This window comes from Prionailurus bengalensis, chromosome C1, assembly GCF_016509475.1.
Source record: "Prionailurus bengalensis isolate Pbe53 chromosome C1, Fcat_Pben_1.1_paternal_pri, whole genome shotgun sequence".
Lineage (NCBI taxonomy): Eukaryota > Metazoa > Chordata > Mammalia > Carnivora > Felidae > Prionailurus > Prionailurus bengalensis.
In genome coordinates, this window is record NC_057345.1 from 192,764,970 (window position 1) to 192,771,507 (window position 6,538).

General features: G+C 47.0%; 1 long non-coding RNA gene across 1 annotated transcript; it reads left to right on the forward strand.

Annotated features, from left to right (window-relative positions):
* The first annotated feature begins 1,638 nt into the window (after positions 1-1,638).
* LOC122481682 lies at positions 1,639-2,859 on the forward strand. Its single transcript, XR_006296909.1, has 2 exons — positions 1,639-1,803; positions 1,958-2,859. It is a non-coding gene; the product is annotated as an uncharacterized LOC122481682 (long non-coding RNA).
* Positions 2,860-6,538: the final 3,679 nt, after the last annotated feature.

Below are 6,538 nucleotides of genomic sequence, written 5' to 3' on the forward strand. Positions count from 1 at the left end.
AAAATAACTTGCAAACTTTTGCCCACACCAGGGGCTGGTAGTGGGGGCAGGGGACATTTAACGTTTCCACTTCCATACTAGACGACAACCAGAAGGTGGTTGGTTAAGTGTAGCCACAGGAAACATCCCATCCCTGAAAACCAGGAAATCGAGATCTGGAAATTTAAGTTTTTTACTTTTTGTTTGTTTGTTTGTTTGTTTTTGCAACTTGCAAAGCTCGTGGCACCAAAATAAAGCTAAAATTGAACCCGTTTAAACATAGGGGGGAAAAAATACCAAAACCACACTGTGTCAGCTACGTTCAGTTCCCTGAGGGCTCTTCCACAGACCCTTCTGAGTTGTGGCAATAACAAGTTTCCTTAAAAATCCCCATTTTTCGATGTCTAGGGTCGGACATAATATCACATCAATCCAAGTAGTTATTGTCACAATAAATAAGCCACTCATCCTTAAACTGTAGACCTGGTTTCAGAAGCTGCCCTGCCCACCTCCTCTCCCTCCTCCTAATTTTTAATGCTTCCAAGCGTTCTGACAACCAGGGTCTCCCCCCTCGGGTTCCGTTCGTGTGTCTGATATACCAGACGCTGACCAAATAGGACAGGAAACTCCCACGTCTGGGGGCTGCTCCAGAAATCCAACCCCCGCTAATGACAATCTCCTCACCGCTCCCTTCGTCTTTCCCTGTGCGGGGACCGTCCAGGAAAGGGGGGCTTGAGACCCGGAGGAGTCCGAGAGGAAAGGAGGGGGCGTGCTTAATCTGAAATGAACACCCCCGGTTTCTGGAGCAAAGGCTAAAAAGGCGATTAGGAGAGCCAGCCCAGGAGAAATACCACCTGAATTTACCTCCTCCTTTCCCACACCAAAAGCCCAGTCACTAACTAATAAGCTGAGAAAATTCCCTGGAAAACTTTTCCAAACGGGCAGAGAAGGCCCTCTCCCCAGCCTGGGGGCTCCTGGGGAACCGGCAGGAGTTTGCAGCCCGGGAAGGGCTCGCCGGGGAGTGGGGTGGGGCGGCGGGCGAGGGGTGCAGGGGCGGAGTACCTTCAATGGACAGGAACTGGCAAAGAGTTGCAAAATAGCCGAGTGCTCTCCTCCACGCCCTCGGGGGTCGCGGGCGCTAGGACCAGGGCTCCCCGAAAGGAGGGCAACCCCCAATTCGGGCCTAAAAGGAAACTTTCCGGGCCGCGGCTGCACCTGACTCCTCGCCGCCCCTCCACCCCACCCCACGCCCGCCAGGCCGCCCGCCCCGCCCCGGCCTGGCCGCCCAGAGCGCAGAGGGGAATAAATAAATTCAACTATTACCGGAATCGAGGGTGGGGGGGCGTCGGCGAGAGACCAGGGGGAAGGGCCGGGCGGGTGCCCATTCCCCACTCCTAGGCCCTGACGCCCCTGTCCCGGCAACCCGGGCCTGCCGCCCCGCGGGGGAGCCTCCCGGCCGGCGCACGATCGGGCCCCGCAGCGCCGCCGTCCCGCCCGGAGGCCCCGGGGGAGCCGGAGGGGCGCGCGGAGGCCCGGGGTGCCGGGGCAGGGCGCGGCCGCCGCGGGGCCCGCCGGCCCGAGGCCTAGCCGGCTCCCCCCCAACCCCCCGCCCCGGCCCACACCCCCACCCGGGCCCGCGCAGGCCGCGCCGCTCGGCCGGCTCGGGCCCCGGCTGGACCCCCCGCCCGCCTGCCGCCGCCGCCGCCGCCCGTGGGCGCCCCCAGGCCCTGCGGCCCCCAGCCCCCGCCACCCCGGCGCCGGCCCCTCTCACCCTTTCATTCTCTGCCCGGGGCCTGACGCGGGCCGGCGGATCCCCGGCCTCACGTAAGCGCGCTCGCCGCCCGCCCTGCCTGCGCGGCCCTGCCCGCCGCCCTACGGGAGCCCGGGGATGTGGGCCGGGCCTGGGGCCGCCTCTGCTTACCTTTCAGCTGCTTTTTTTTTTTCTCCTTCCCCCCTTTTCCCTCGGCCGGGCTGACAGATCAGAGTGAGAGGCGCTGGCAATGGACTAGGAAGCTCGGCTGCCGCTGCTACTGCTCCCCCCTGGGCTCCGGCGAGAGCCTTTCCCTGTCAAGCAAGAGGGGTGAGGATCATATTTTTATTTTGGAAACTAAAAAGTGCTCCCAGGGTCGGTGATTATTAAGGGGAAATCCCTGAATATACTCTCCAGCCAAGAAGGCAGGGCTGCCGGGGCTGCACAAGAAGAGGCAGCAGCCTCCTACAGCACCACTACAGGCACTGCGAGGACATAACACCAGAGAGCCGCTCCTCTGCCCTCCGAAACGACAACTTTCCTACCATCTTGGAGGCAGAGGAAAGGGGGGCCGGGGGGAAAAGTGCACCCGCTCCCGATAAAGTGCAAATTTCGACTTCTCATCTCTGGAAAAAAGTCCATACCGGCCGTCTACACTGGCGCCTGGGGGAGAAAGCAGGGAAGAAACTGGGGGTGCTTGAGAAACGTTTTCATTCGCACCTCGGGGGAAAATGTTTCTGCATCTTCTGATGGAAAGAAATCTTTACAAGACACAGGTTTTCCGGTGATTATTGTTTTCTGTTTCCTATGTGATTTTTTTCCAGGTTGGTGGCAGTGGCATTTTAATTTTTTTTTTCAGGCTAATAATGATTCTTCTCCGTTGCGGATCCAAGTTCTGTGTCTGGTGGTCAGTTTATAAATTTGTACTTCAAGAGACTTCATAGCCACTGTATCTTATATTGGTCTATGGATATGTTTTTACATGCATATTTGCAAGTCGCTTTCTATATAAAAATTTGTATTATATATTCCACTCAAAACTGAGATTGCCAAAAGACAATTGTTAAGGGATGTCTTTTGTCTCCTTGTCTCAAAGCTATGTAAATAAAACCTGACTGTCCAGAAAGGCATGATACAGCTGTTTATTTTTCACAGTGCCAATAAAGGCAGAGATCACTGAGAGGTTAAATACAATTTAAGTATAACTGAGCACATTTCTGAGAATAATCCTCATTCTGTTATGGTCTACCCATGAAGAAAGGTTACTGTAAAACTGGAAATAGACTTGAAAAGACAGCTTTAGATTTTCTTTAAAATTGCTTATTGAGGAAATGTGCTTATTCTACCCAGATATTTGATTTTCTAATTAGATTCTTTAGGGGTTAGACCTTTGGTGCATCGCACGTGTTGCTGTCCACTTTCTGTGTCACAGAGTGGAAAAATGTGTTTTTGTTAGAGTTGATATGGTGTTAGTTCTTAACTTCCACTGTGCTGCCAGCTGTATAAATCACTTTTAATATATTGCAGTGGTTGTCACAGATCTACTTTTTTTAAATGAGCACAGCTTAGTGGATAAATAGGATCAAAGTTACCCAAAGCTGAGGTAGCACCGAGATCAGAGAAGGGTACCGCCCACTTGCAACAATTCCCATGGACTCTTACTGGAGGAGAATAAGTTACAGAGATATTTTCCTATTTTTGCGAAGAAAGAGAATACCAGAAAAATTATCAGAGGAACTTCTTATATGTTCTACAGGGAATGATGAACTGAATCTTGTACTAAAAGTTATTTTTCTGACATACGTTGGCCAACCGAGTGGGAATGGATTTGTGATGTTAGTGCCTCGAATCAGCAGAATATTTAATTTCTCTCATTTAAAATGTATTGCAAAGCATTTAGAAATGACTGATGACTCCACTTAAAAATGTTTACTTTTTGGGGCGCCTGGGTGGCGCAGTCGGTTGAGCGTCCGACTTCAGCCAGGTCACGATCTCGCAGTCCGTGAGTTCGAGCCCCGCGTCCGGCTCTGGGCTGATGGCCCAGAGCCTGGAGCCTGTTTCCGATTTTGTGTCTCCCTCTCTCTCTGCCCCTCCCCCGTTCATGCTCTGTCTCTCTGTGTCCCAAAAATAAATAAACGTTGGGAAAAAAAAAAAATTAAAAAAATGTTTACTTTTTGAGATTCCAAATTTAGAAGAAATTCCCATAAGGTTAAAGTGAGTTCAGATAATGCACGTATCAGATAATTATTATTTTCATGTTGACCCCATCTTTGTCCTCTAAATTTGAATACAGTACCTGAATACTTTGGGTTTTCTTTTTGTGGCCTTTTATTTTTCTCTGTAGTAGAAAAATCTGAAATAATTAAGGTGTAAAGTTAACAGATTCTTATCATCTTGGAAACCTCAATTGTGAAGTTGTGTTCTATGTACAACTTTTTAAAAAACATTTGGAGAGCAAACACATTGGTCATAACAAGGAAATTACTTCTCTTAACGTGGAACTCTAGTGGACTCAAAAAGCGGGTTTTTGAACTTGTTCCTATATGTGATGTGACCTTATAGGTATGCTTTACATTTTCAAGAAATTAACATGTGTTCGCTTTAAGCTGACTGCACCCTTTTATGCAATCCCTCTTGTGACACCCAAACTTATTTGTGTGATAGGGATATGGGATATGGTGCATAATCTTAGCATCTCAGTGTCTTTCTCTTTATAAAGCCTGACTTGTACATGGCTATAATCCATGATGTTTATCCACCAGCTGAGCTAAATAACCCAGACCTGGGGAATTACAGCTTAACCAAGAAAGAAATCTCACTACATTTTGCAATATTGGTGAATTTAATTGGCCGGTATTTCAGGTGATAATTGAATTCCTTTTAGGTGCTATGTCTCCCCAGTTCCTAGATGCTAAAGGTGCTAACAAAACTACTGACATAATTAATCTTAAATAACCCTATTTTTGCTCAATAAAATTGCCAATATTCAAATTTGTCTAACATTATTGAGCACCTAGTGCATTTTGGTAACCTTGTTGGACACTTTATGTATGTGCTCTCATTTAATCCCCCCAAGAGCTCCAAACAGAGTTATTTTTCCTTCTTTTCTCTCCTCCTCCTCCTCCTCCTCCTCTTCTTTTTCCTTTCTTTACTTAAATACTGTTGGGATCACTTCTTGGCCCTAAAACTTAATAAAAAGATTTCAAATTCTCCTCTAGAATTTCCGAGGTGCCTGCCACAGCTCTATGTTCTGGATCTGGAAATGCTAAATTCCTGCCATGTGCTCTGTGCCAAAACCAAATGTTGAGTAGCCAGCAATTGGAGCCCTCTTCATCAGTGACAAGTGGCCTAGCTCACCTTTGTGAGCTGGTAACTAAGTCTCTCCATTATGTTAAAAAATGCAAAAAGATAAATATAGTTGCCACTTGAAATAGCACTGTGATTGAGAGACTTCCTCTTGATCCTGAAAACCAGCAGTACATGTTGTAAAGTACTAGCATAATTGGAAATGCCACCTGTGGTTGTAAAGTTATGCTATTTCATAAAGATCTAGTTAACGGATGACAGTGCATCCATGAATGCCAGGTTTACCTTATGTGATACGTGGATCAATAGTGTCTTTTATTTATTCTGTTAATTTCGGAAGCCTTAATTTCACAGTTTGGCCTGTAGGTGAAGTAGGAAATGTTTGCCTTAATATTTTTACTATTGGAATCTTTAGTTGATCTGTATTTTGGTATTAATGATTGTAATTTTGTAAAAATTAACCACCTTATTGTGAACATTATAGTGAAGTGAAGAAAATACCACCTGTATATCCTTTAAAGGTCTCATTCATAGATTGTGTGGATTTCAAGTGAAAGAGTTTTGCATACTTAATATATTAGACATCTTTAAGCAATAAAGCCATGACTTTATTGGCAAATGTTTGCTGACAGAATCATTAAGTGTTTAAAAAGACAGTGACAGGGCGCCTGGGTGGCTCAGTCGGTTAAGCGGCCGACTTCGGCTCAGGTCATGATCTCATGGTCTGTGAGTTCGAGCCCCACGTCCGGCTCTGTGCTGACAGCTCAGAGCCTGGAGCCTGTTTCAGGTTCTGTGTCTCCCGCTCTCTGACCCTCCCCCGTTCATGCTCTGCCTCTCTCTGTCTCAAAAATAAATAAACGTTAAAAAATAAATAAATAAATAAAAAATAAAAAGACAGTGAGTGACAGCAGACATGGTTATATAAATTACACATGGGATTTTTTTGGAGGGATAGGGCTATGGATATAAACCTTCCCTAATCATACAAATGTTTTTCCTAACATTTCTAAAAGCGGACTCTAAAGGGGCACATAGGTGGCTCAGTCGGATAAGCGTCCGACTTCAGCTCAGGTCACGATCTCGCGGTCCGTGAGTTCGAGCCCGTGAGTTCTGGTTCTGGGCTGATGGCTTGGAGCCTGGAGCCTGCTTCCGATTCTGTGTCTCCCTCTCTCTCTGCCCCTCCCCCGTTCGTGCTCTGTCTCTCCCTGTCTCAAAAATAAATAAACGTTAAAAAAAAAAATTTTAAAAAAGCAAACTCTAAATTCATATCAAGAGTCCATAGCCAGTGTAAAAACTCCCAAGGAGGTGAAAAGACAGGAGTGGGGTGTGTGGTGTGTGTACAGAGCCTGAGTTTTCAGAGCCACGCTATTAGGATGGCCATAAACACAGTTTTTTTTCACTTGAAGCATTGCTGTTTTGGAAACATTTGTTGCTAATGTTTCTATCTAAAACAAAGATTTGGTTTTATTGTGGTTACCGTGTCCTACAAGAAAATGTTTCTGA